The sequence below is a fragment of the Eutrema salsugineum genome, unplaced genomic scaffold (genome assembly GCF_000478725.1).
Source record: "Eutrema salsugineum unplaced genomic scaffold, Eutsalg1_0 scaffold_1, whole genome shotgun sequence".
NCBI classification, from domain to species: domain Eukaryota; kingdom Viridiplantae; phylum Streptophyta; class Magnoliopsida; order Brassicales; family Brassicaceae; genus Eutrema; species Eutrema salsugineum.
Genome location: NW_006256909.1, coordinates 17,757,690 through 17,770,896, shown reverse-complemented (window position 1 = coordinate 17,770,896; position 13,207 = coordinate 17,757,690).

Genomic DNA, 13,207 nt, shown 5'->3' with positions numbered 1-13,207 from the left:
TGTGAGTGTGATTATGATGATGTCTGGGAAGAACTAGACGAGTAATTCTAGTGTGGTGTGCCTTCAGAAATGAAAGAAGTTTTATTGTTTTTAAGAACTATTTCACCTTTCTTTTTAAGACAATGTTTCTCTTTTATTTCGGATTTAATAAGTTATTTCATTTCTATTGTAAGACTTGGATTTGGATTTGGATTTGAATAAAGAACAACAAGTTATTTAGAATTAGTCTAATTTAGGTTAGTTAATATCCCGGTTTATTCTGGTTTCCTCTGGAACCAGGAATCGGGATGTTACAATATTAGAACGAATAAATATAATTCAAATAGAAATATAAGAATTAATTCGTCAAAATTTTGAAAAAAAAGAAAGATGTACATATGAGTAGCTAAATAGTAAGAAAGAGAATTCAAATAAAAAAAGTTTGGAAACTGGAAAGAGCAATAATGTGTCATATGACATCTCTAAACTAGAAAAATTAATTATTCTCAATCTACAATTAATGAACTAATTTTGTTTAATATTGACAGAATTTACATTTTGACACCATTAAAATTGTGTTTGAACCTCTAAATCTCCCTATATATTTAGTAAAGTGTATTTGATATATAACAGCCAAATGCAAAGAGAAATTAAAAATCTCCATTCGTCTGCAGCGTTTGCGTATACTTGCAAAAAAAGAGTTTTATGATTAAAAATTAATTACTTTTTAAAATGTGAAAGAAGTCTTTAAGATTTTCTTACAAATACAAATATATAAATTATTGTTTGAAACAGTCGAGACCTATAGTTGACATATAAGAAGACGGGCCATATATAGAGAACAAATGGCGTGAGCCACCACTCAATAGCCAGAGAGGCACAGAAGAACCACATTCCTTGAAATATCACTCTATTAATGTTGCGTGATAACACCGCAGAATATATATATATATATATATATTTTAAATTGCCATAATTATCTATTTCAGCTAAGTCAATTCTTTTTATTCTTTGGTTCCATCAACGATGAGGATAAACTTCAGATAGGAGGTTTTTGTGCTTTTGCTATTTAATCTCCAATTGTCAAAATAGCACACAATAAGACACAATTTTATTCAGGATTATATGGATTAATACCTTACTTTTCAAGTCTATGCTTCACTAAACATGATTAGGTATAAGTTTAGTTTTTAGAATTTAAATCAACCAGACTGAATGGATTAAACATGGAGCACAAGCTTTTATATCAACTTGTATCCGATCTTCACTTGCAAAATAAATTAATCTTATATAGTTGTTTCTATGTATTCTATGTTAGAGGTTCTGTTTCTCTTTTCTTTTCTTTTAGGTTTGGGACCAGATGTCGATTAATACTTTACAGATTATAAAATCGAGCCAAGAATATTGGATTAGTGTTTTGCATCCCTTCCTGATACAGAAATCATCTACCTAAGAGCATGTACATCAGGGGATCAAGAAGGGTTCATTGCACAGTTTTTAAAACAAAAGAGCTTAATCTTGAAGAAACAGTATCATCCCGACGAACCTGAAGAGACGGTATCATCCCGAAATGGAACATTTTGATTGGTCGAAAATTATAATTTTTGAATTAAATAAATAAAAAATTAAAACAAAAAAAAAATATTATTATATTCTGGTGAACCCCTCTCTTAAGGGTTTGTACATGCTCTAAGGCCAATATCTAAAACCTTGATGTTTTGAGCATTTTCAAGACTATCAAATTTAGAGAGGCACCAAATTGTTAGAGGTCTACTGGCGTTGGCACTGTCTCATAAAAGAGGTTTATCCTTGCAGTCCTAGTTCAATTCACTTGTAAAGGAAGTTTTACATCCCAAAAGGGTATTAATTATCAAAGTCTTGTCCATGGTTTGGAAAGATTATGGATCAAAAGCTCGGAATTTCATAGTTATATGTAAGAAATGGAGAGTCAAGTCACAAGTCATATTGAAACACCCTAATCTCGAAAATACAACATAACTTAAATTACATTTATTTAACAGTTTTTAAAAATAATAACAAACCTATTAATTATTTATTTAGTATCAAAATTTTTTTTATTAAAAATATATAAATCTAGAACTCGAAAAGTCTTAAATATTTGAAGGAAACTAAAGAAAATATAATTAAAATTCTTATTCAAAATAATTACAGAAATGCGCCCATGTTTTCCAGACATAACATCATAACGACCGCCACAAGTACTACTCCTTGGTCTCATCTGAAAAAAGAAAAGAGGGGTAAGTATTCGGAGAAAAATATTCAGTGAGGATGTGCTCTTGAAACACACAAAATTCTTTAACATATTATTTGAAATACAATAATGAGTATACATAATATATGCATCAAACTCAAGCAACAATCAACCTAGAATAATACTTACACTAAGTATACACACATTACTAAATCAACTAATATATCTTAGAAATCCACAAACTTGTCCTCACCTTTGCTACTTGATGAAGAATAGCAAACCCGATTCACCTTTGGACATATTTGATATACGACAGGTAAATGATCATAACTTTCTGGTAACAGCTCGGAATGAATATCTGAAGATTGATCTAGAAATCTGGGTTGAAGATCTTCACTCCGGTATGTAGATCGTCTTCTGGAACTTCCTAGATCGCCGGCAAAACGCATCACAAGTTGGCTGCTCGCGGATCGGATCTGCACAGATATGACTCGCAAAAACACCCATAACTTTCAAACCATAACTCCAAATAATAAACGGCTTTCGGCTATAGATAGATATAAGGTCAGAAACATTCTCACCAATTTTTAGGTTGATCCAATTTTGTTTGACTGTTCATTTCTCTTCTGCGCCACGACTGGTTCGATCTGTCTTCCAGAGGCTGCAGTTGCTTCTCCTTCGAGGTGTTTGATGGTGGCTGATCGAAAATGATTTTGACAGGGCTTCGCCGCAGAAACTCTCTCTCTTCTCCACTGTCACAAGCTCACACCTTTTATAGAGAAAGTGATGAGGTTTAAGGTTTCTTCGGTGACAAGTTTCAGGGTTAACGTTTTAGGGTTTTGATCGAAAAAATAGGCCCTAAACCTAATTCTTGAGATGTCACACATATGCATGTTCTTCCACTATAGAAATAAAATTATAAAGGGAAGAGACACATATTAACAACCAAAAAAACAGGCTGTGTTTTTGACCATGTCTTCCTCTTTTCAATCATCACTGAATTTTATAGAGACCATATTACCTTTTGCATACCAATTATATATATACAACATATAAGTGGGAACTCATTCTGTTAAGGAGATCTCGGAGCGATCCAATTCAAAAAAATTTAATATTTGTGTATATTCTCTATTAACTAAATAGATAGATTTCTATTATCAAATATTTTAAAAACTTATTAGTCAAGTTATATCTTTTGTATAAATAAGTCTATTTGCTAATCAATAAAATTGAGAGAAATTGGTTATATACTTCTAAGATTTCCTCCAAATTTATCACATTCAAAGATAAATTATGTGTTTTATCGTTTCAGACCTGGTAAATTTGTAAAGAGATAACTTAGACTATCTCCAACCCAAAAACTATTTTGAAGGTGACAAAACCCCAAAATAAGGATTTAAGGTTCCATTGCTGATTGCGAGCAAAAGCAGGGTTTGTTGTTTTTCGTTCTACTAAACTTCAGGTTTTAAATTTATAACCCCTAAATGTCTGCAAGTGCACAGATGTGCGCTGTAGTACTTAGGGTATCGATCCACGGAGACTTAGTTGTTTCAGTACGAATTCACTGCAACGCTTAAATCAGATTAGAACTAAACAGGTTGGGTTTTGGTTTTGTGTTTTGGTTGTCACTAAATCTAAACTAGAAAGCAAGTAAAAAGCAATTGAAAAACGAAAGCAATTAAAACAAGTACAAAGCGATTAAACCAAGGGCGAATGAAAGCAGGTAATAAGCGAATGAAAAACAAATAAAATCGAAGGTTGTAAGCAATGAAAGACAAACGTTGGGCATCAAGGGGTTTCGCAAGGGTTCATGGACTAGGCTATGTCGATTTTAAACAAGTGATAAAGGTAATCAACTACGTATGTTCTAGAACTCGAGGCACGGAAGTATGAATAGCCTACTTTCGCAGCACTAAACAATTATCTCTCGCAACCCTGATCAGTAGGTTTCCACTCTGATCCTGGAAGGGAGCAGATGCAATAGCAGAAGAAGACTCATCAACATTCACAACTCAACTACAGGTAGGTTTCCACTCCTGTAGAAGAATTGCTCGTTTCACCCTAGTTCAGAAAATCAATGAAAGCTTTCACAACATATCATATCAGATCGGCTTCTAAGTGGCCAGCAAAGAATCACACAGTAAGATTAAAGGCAAACGAAGAACATCTAGAAGATTAATAATCCTAAATCTATCGATTCATAAGCAAAGACACATAAAATTCCCTTTGAAAAATCCCATTAAACCCAACTGGGTAACTACTCAAACATATTGTAAACAATCATCACAGAGTATTGAAAGTGCAGGAAATTAAAAAAAAAAGGAAGAAAAACGAAGAACGGAGGCGACGACGGAGGCACGATGATGCTCTCTAGCGGCGGCTCCTCCTCCTTAAAACGGCGGCCTCCTCTTTAGGGTTCCACACAAACTCTCTCTCTCTCTCTCCTTTGTCTATTAGTTTCGGTCACCTAAAGGGGGTATTTATAGCTTCTGGGGTGGTTCTGGACACTTAGGGCTTCAAAAATAACGAGAGGAATTGATCTGGGCTTTAATTAAGTCATCGGGAAAGTGAACGACCAAAGTCCGCGGTCGCGGTGGCTCTACCCGCGGGAAAATGGGTGTTGGCCGCGGTCCTGGCACATGCTCTCTTCCGGAACTGCATTTTCTGTCATTCTTGCATCGGGAGTATCTGAAGATCTAATCGTTGGATTGTCTCCAAACCAAGTGCATTAGAAAGCTGGTTGGATCCTCTATGTTGTCTCAAATTTTGGGGGTGAGGAAACGGTGAGAAGGTCTTCATTGCTTGTCATACCTCTGACGGTCTGCATTTATCCAAAATTGCTCATTTGTTCCAAATTGCATATCTTTGCCCAAGTATCCTGTAAAGTCTTTTGAAACTCTAAAACATTGATAACACTTTTAAAATCTTTGAAAACAGAGTTAAAACACCTGCATAAGATACAATTATGATCCATAAAAGTGGTCAAAATACGGTGTTATCAACTCCCCCAGACTTACCTTTTTGTTTGTCCTCAAACAAACTTAAGTCAGAAAAGAATTTTAAAAATCGCAGGAACTCACCAAAATACAAGCAAACTAGTCTGTTAATCCGTCATGCGAAAATCTACACACTTAGATCTAACTTCCAGTCAACTAGCTCTCTACATTCATTAAGTATAGTAGTGAATTCTCATCAAAGACATTATTCAGGGTAGACGGCATTTGGCATTAAGGCTATTTAAGTGGTGGAGCTTAGGTGTTTAGGGTTACCTGAAGAATATGGAGGATGCAAGATATTATGCAAAACCGCAAGAGAGAGAAGGACCTGTTGATGACCGCAGATTTTCAGTCACTTCTCCTTTGCCAAATGTTGCTGCATAATCTTCCTCCTTTGTTGTAAACAGCTATTCCCCTAGACTTAGATCTTTTGCGGGAATCATAAAGATAATCTCCAAAACTCCATATAATCAGATCAAGCTTACCTCAAGTATAAAATTCGATCCTCCTAGACTCTCTAAGGTTTTAATTTCCACTCCCTTCATATTTTTCTTTTCTTTTTCGGATTTTTTTTTTTTTTTTTTTTTGAAAGAGGAAATAACCTTTTATAAAGAGAGAGTGTAAGAGACGAAATTGTACCAAGATTTTGAAGTTTTTCCAAGGCAAACTGAATTATTTCCTTTTGTTGAATCATTCCAATGAAATCGCAGGTCTCCGTCTTCAGTGACTGAAAACCGCGTTGATCCTCTTTCTCTCCGACGTTTTTGCACATATCTGCATATAGAACAATGAAAAACAAGAATGCATGTGGTTTGAAAGAGGTTAGGTTCTGTGGGGAACTAGTTAAAGATAAACTAGCCATTCAGGATCAACAAAGAGTGGTAAAAGGGTAAAGGAGTCCTGAATGTATGATTCGTTTCCCTGATCTAATGCTTCAATGAGAAAATTAAGTCAAAATTAAGTCCAGATAAAATGAGCTAGTATATCCTGTCAGAAATAATCTCCATGAATAGAAATCCTCTGGTGGGAGTTCGTAATGCAAGTATTCTAGCTACCGCCTAGTCTAGGCCTAAATCACAAAAGAGCAAAAAAACGAGGAAATAGCGTAGAAGCACACTGGTCTAATTCATCATAGTATTGTTTATTGTGTTCTTGGTTTGAAAACTTTTTGAAAACATTTTAAAAACGATTTTTGAAAAATTTTATGAAAAACATTTTGAAAAACTTTTTTGAAAAATTTTATGTGTCCAAAACAAACTCATAACAAATCAAATTTCATTAGTAACGGATGAACATCCTCCCCCAAACTTATTTTACACTGTCCTCAGTGTGATAAATCTTGGAAAGAATGGTAAAGAAAATAGAAAAGTTGAAATGTTTAAGTGAACTTATCGTGCTGGAAAGTGCTGCTCGTCTTTTGTATTTATTCTTCCTTATTGAAAACCTGAAATTAAATGAAACAAACACAAAGCAATGGAAATAGAAAATAAAAGTCAAAGGGAAATAGATAAAATACCGAGTGGGTTGCCTCCCACTAAGCGCTTGTTTCAAGTCATTAGCTTGACATTGTTGCTCGATTAGACTTAACCGGGGTCGTGACATTCCTTGATCTCATCATTGGCCGATGATGGATCAATCAAAAACATCACTTCTCTTTCGTCTTCTCTTTCTTCAGCCAGATATGGCTTTACACGCTGTCCATTCACTGTGAATGAGTTTCCGGTTCTGTCCCACAGGACAATGGCTCCGTATGGCTTGACTTCCTTTATCGTGAAGGGTCCTGACCATCTTGAACGTAATTTTCCTGGAAAAAGCTTAAGACGAGAATTGAAAAGAAGAACTTTATCGTTAGGAGCAAAAGTTCTATGAATAATCTTCTTATCATGATATGCTTTAGTCTTCTCCTTGTAGATCTTCGAGTTTTCGTAAGCATTGTGTCGAATTTCTTCTAACTCATGAAGTTGAAGTAGTCTTCTTTCTCCAGCTGTTTTCAGATTCATGTTCATCTCCTTGATAGCCCATTGCGCCTTATACTCGAGTTCTACTAGAAGGTGACATGCTTTTCCGTAAACTAGATTGAATGGTGTTGTTCCTAATGGTGTCTTGAATGCTGTTTGATATGCCCATAATGCATTGTCAAGCTTTGTAGACCAATCCTTGCGATGAACTGCAGTAGTTTTCTGCAAAATCGACTTGATTTCTCTGTTTGAGATTTCTACTTGACCGCTGGTTTGGGGATGGTATGGAGTAGCAACTTTATGTGTAACTCCATTCTTTCTAAGAAGATTCTCGAAAACTCTGTTGATGAAGTGCGATCCTCCGTCGCTTATCACTATTCTAGGAACTCCTAAACGCGGGAATATAACAGATTTAAACAGCTTCATGATAACTTTTGCATCATTGGTGGGACTAGCGACTGCTTCAACCCACTTAGAGACGTAGTCTACTGCTGCTAAGATGTATTGGTTTCCAAAAGAAGTAGGAAAGGGTCCCATAAAATCTATTCCCCAGACATCGAAAATTTCGACTTCGAGAATAAAATTTTGAGGCATCTCATTCTTTTTGCTTATGTTGCCCATTCTTTGGCATTTATCGCATCGCGATATATAAACTTGAGTATCTTTGAATAAAGTAGGCCACCAAAAACATGCTTGTAAGATCTTTGAAGCGGTTTTGAAGGTTGCGAAATGTCCTGCGTAAGACGAGCTATGGCATCCGAATAAAATTCCTTCCATCTCTTCTTCAGCCACGCATCTTCGGAATAACCCATCAGCACATCTCTTGTAGAGATAGGGTTCATCCCAAAAATAATGTCTAACGTCTTTCAGAAACTTTTTCTTTCTATACCCAAAGAATTGTGGTGGTTCTACATCAGCTGCTAGGTAATTTCCTATGTGCCTAAACCATGGGGTGTTGAAAGCATCTGCTCGTCGCATTAGTGGACGTGGTGGTGCGGTATTGGTGGGGGTAGTATCTATTGCATAGATATTTTCTTCTGGCAAACTGTCATTTAAGGGCAATCTTTCTTCAACTCGAATTCCTGAAAGATGGTCTGCAACTCCATTATCTGCTCCTTTCCGATCTCGAATTTCGATATCGAATTCTTGCAGTAGGAGGATCCATCTTATCAACCGAGGTTTAGCGTCTTTCTTAGACATTAAATACTTGATTGCAGCATGATCAGTATGAACTATAACCTTAGATCCTACGAGATAAGAACGGAATTTCTCAAATGCAAATACGACAGCTAGAAGTTATTTCTCTGTTGTTGCATAATTGTATTGAGCTTCATCTAGAGTTCTGCTTGCGTAGTAGATTACGTGCAGTTTCTTATATTTTCGTTGGCCAAGCACTGCTCCGACTGCATAGTCACTTGCATCGCACATGATTTCGAATGGGAGTTCCCAATCAGGTGCTTGCACGACTGGCGCGGAGACAAGGGCTTGTTTGATCTTATGAAACGCAGCTAAGCACTCATCATCGAACTTGAAGTTCGTTTCCTTGCAAAGCAAACGCGTAAGAGGTCTAGCTATTTGAGAATTTTTTTTTATGAATCGCCTATAGAATCCTGCGTGTCCTAAGAAACTACGGATGCCTTTTACGTTTGTGGGAGGTTGTAGGCTGGTCATGACCTCGATTTTAGCTTTGTCAACTTCAATTCCTTTTCCCGAAATTCTGTGCCCAAGCATGATTCCGTCTCGTACCATGAAGTGACATTTTTCCCAATTTAATACTAAGTGCTTATCTTCACATCTTTGCAGAACTTTACCAAGGTTGGCTAAGCATTTTTCAAAGGAAGATCCATAGACAGAGAAATCGTCCATGAATACTTCCATGAAATCCTCAATAAAATCTGTGAAGATCGACATCATGCACCGCTGGAAGGTAGCAGGTGCATTACACAATCCAAAAGGCATACGTCTGTAAGCGAACGTGCCATATGGACAAGTGAATGTCGTTTTTTCTTGATCCTCCGGGCGAATAGGAATTTGGAAAAATCCGGAGTATCCATCAAGAAAGCAATAGTAATGGTGATTAGCTAATCTTTCTAGCATTTGATCTATGAAGGGAAGTGGAAAATGATCTTTCCTAGTTGCTGCATTCAGTTTCCGGTAATCGATGCACATACGATGTCCAGTTACTGTTCTTGTAGCGATCATTTCATCCTTATCATTTTTAATGACAGTGACTCCTCCTTTCTTCGGAACAACATGAACTGGGCTAACCCAAGTGCTATCTGAGATAGGAAAGAATATTCCAGCTTCTAAAAGCTTCATAATCTCCTTCTTGACAACATCCATGAGATTAGGGTTCAGTCTCCTTTGACTTTCGATTGAGTTTTTAGCATTATCCTCTAGATTAATCTTGTGCATACAAAGATCTGGAGAGATTCTAGGTATGTCATCAAGTGAATATCCTAAGGCTTTTCTATGCTTTCTCAGCTCAGTCAACAGCATTGTGGTTTCTTCTTCCGTCAAATCAGAGTTTATTTTGACAGGATAAGTAGAATTTGGTCCAAGTAAAGCGTACTTAAGTCCAACGGGAAGAGGTTTAATGATACGATCCAAGGTGATCTACTCTGAAGAAAAGAACAATGGATGCGGCGATATGGTGGATAGACTGAAACGATGAAGCGAAAAGGATGGTGGTAGTGATACGAGGATGGCTCGCGACGATGAGAGATGATGGTGGAGACTCGGCAGATCGAATCGTGGATGTGCGATGGTGGTGTGGCGGATCGATGGAGATGATGGTGGCTCGGCGGATCGATGGTGATGATGGTGAGATGATAAGATAGAAGAATCTCTTGTAAACAGATTAGTTTTTAAGAGATTCGAATTTCAGAGTTTTTAGTTCTCAGAAATCAAAAAGAGAGAAGAACACGTTAAAAGTTTGATCAAAATTCTTCACTGAATATGACTTAGGCGATTTTCTCTTTTTTATAGACTAAGAGAGAAAATCGCAGCCCTAATAACAAAACAACATGGAGTTTGAAATAAAACAACAAGAAGTTTAATTTAAAAATAAAACAGTGAGGCGTCCCTTCTAAACCTAAGTGGTGCGCCTAAAACAACTAGTGCACAAGTCATTGTGACTTTGCACGTTATTACCCATTAGTAACAACTTCTAAGTAACTCGACGTAGCAATGATTTCTGCCTCGTTAAAAACCTTGGAGAAGAACCTCCTTGCCTTCCAAAATCTTCACCAAGGAAAAGAGTACAGAACCATCACCTAAGTTACCTAGTCATTGTTACTGGGTTCCTCATTCTTCAAGATAGAGATGTTGAAGATGTGAGCTCCAGCCTCCTGGTGATCGCTGTCCTCTGTGGCAATGAGTGCGTGAGCCTCCTTAGCCATCTCTCTAGCTCTGGAACGAGTGATCCTGCCAGCTACCTCTGGTTCCTCCTCCTCTGAGCTGGTCACGATCATATCATCCTCTCCCTCTTGAAAAGGATTTGTCCTCAAATCTGAATCTTCAACATAAGGAAGCAAGTCAGAAACATTGAAAGCATCAGAAACGTCATACTTACCTTGAAGATCAATCTGATATGCGTTGTTGTTGATTCTTTTGATGACTGCGAATGGTCCATCCACTCTGGGCATTAGCTTGTTCTTTCGTTCAGCTGGAAATCGCTCCTTCCTCAGATGGATCCACACCAGATCGCCTTCTTCAAAAATCAGCTCCTTTCGTCCTTTGTTGGCATGCTTCTCATACTGCTTTGTCTTTTTCTCGATATTCTCCTTAGCCTTAGCATGAATTCTTCTGACCTGTTCAGCTTTCTCCTTGCCATTTAAACTGCATTTTCCACTTAAAGGCAAAGGGATCAAGTCTAGAGGTGATTGTGGATTAAACCCATATACAATTTCAAAAGGAGAAAAGAGAGTAGCAGAATGCTTAGCGTGATTGTAAGCAAACTCGACATGAGGCAGGCACTCTTCCCATGTCTTGAGGTTACTTTTCACCAAAGTCCTTAGAAGTGTGGACAACGTTCTATTCACCACCTCGGTCTGTCCATCGGTCTGAGGATGACACGTAGTTGAGAATGAGAGCTTTGTTCCCAGCTTAGCCCAAAGCGTTCGCCAAAAGTGTCCTAAGAACTTCGTGTCTCGATCTGAAACGATAACCTGTGGCATTCCATGCAGTCGTACTACTTCCCTGAAAAACAAGTTAGCTACATTCACAGCATCATCTGTCTTGTGGCTAGCGATGAAGTGAGCCATCTTGCTAAACCTGTCAACAACTACAAAAATAGAATCTCTACCATTTCTGGTGCGAGGTAAGCCAACTACAAAATCCATAGAGATATTAGTCCAAGGTTGAGAAGGAATAGGCAAAGGAGTATACAAACCTTGAGGTTGAGCTTTACTCTTGGCCATCTTACATACGACACATCTAGAGCAGATTTTCTCAACGTCCTTCTTCATGTTCGGCCAGTAGAAGTGCTCTTGTAGCCCAAGAAGTGTCTTTGTGACACCGAAATGTCCAGCTAATCCACCTCCATGAGCTTCTCGTACCAATAACTCTCGAATGGATCCTCGTGGTATGCACAATCGGTTACTGAAGAACAAGTATCCATCCTGTCTATAAAATTTCTCACAGGCAAACTTATGACATTTGGCATAGCTCTCAGAAAAGTCAGTATCAGATTCATAAAGATCTATAATATGCTCAAATCCAATCAACTTTGATGTTAAAGTCGAAACAAGAGTGTACCTCCGGGATAATGCGTCTGCGACCACATTATCTTTACCTTTTTTGTACTTAACAATGTAGGGGAATGTCTCAATGAACTCCATCCATCGCCCATGTCTTTTGTTAAGCTTCTGCTGACCCTTGAGGTGCTTTAAGGACTCGTGATCGGTATGAATGACGAATTCCTTAGGCCATAGGTAATGCTGCCACGTCTGGAGAGCTCGAACCAATGCGTATAACTCCTTGTCATACGTGGGATAATTCAACGTTGATCCTCCTAACTTTTCGCTGAAGTAAGCGACGGGCTTCTTATCCTGCATAAGAACTGCTCCAATACCTACACCAGAAGCATCGCATTCAATCTCAAAAGTCTTAGTAAAATCAGGAAGTACTAGTAAGGGCGAATTGATAAGCTTCTCTTTAAGGGCGGTAAAAGCCTGTTCTTGCGCCTCTCCCCACTTGAACCCCACGTCTTTCTTGATTACTTCGGTTAAAGGCGCGGCTATGGTGCTGAAATCACGAACAAAACGCCTGTAGAATCCTGCTAAGCCATGGAAACTTCGGACTTCTCCAATATTCTTGGGGGTTGGCCACTCCTTGATAGCTTTTATCTTCTCTTCATCTACTTTAACTCCTCCTGCACTTACTACAAAGCCTAAGAAAACAATCTCATTAGTGCAGAATGAACATTTAGATAAATTAGCAAAGAGAGATTGAGAGCGAAGAACATCAAGAACCGATCTGATGTGATCTAGATGTTCTTCCAAACCTTTACTGTAGATGAGGATATCGTCGAAATAAACCACTACGAACACGCCAATGAATGGTCTCAGGGCATGGTTCATTAGTCTCATGAAGGTGCTGGGAGCATTGGTGAGACCAAACGGCATAACTAGCCACTCGTAGAGTCCCTGCTTTGTCTTGAATGCCGTCTTCCACTCATCCCCTTCCTTCATTCTGATCTGATGATATCCACTCTTCAAGTCGATCTTAGAGAAGATTGTCGACCCACAGAGCTCATCCAGCATATCATCTAGCCTTGGGATCGGATGCCGATACTTCACAGTGATGTTGTTGATAGCTCGGCAGTCTACACACATCCTCCAGGAACCATCCTTCTTTGGCACCAACAGAACTGGAACCGCACATGGACTCAAGCTTTCTCGGATATGGCCTTTGCTCATCAGCTCTTCCACTTGCTTTTGCAGCTCCTTAGTCTCTACAGGGTTGGTTCGGTATGCTGGCCTGTTAGGTAAGGCTGATCCTGGTACCAAGTCAATCTGATGCTCTATCCCGCGAATTGGAGGTAGCCCTGGTGGAATTTC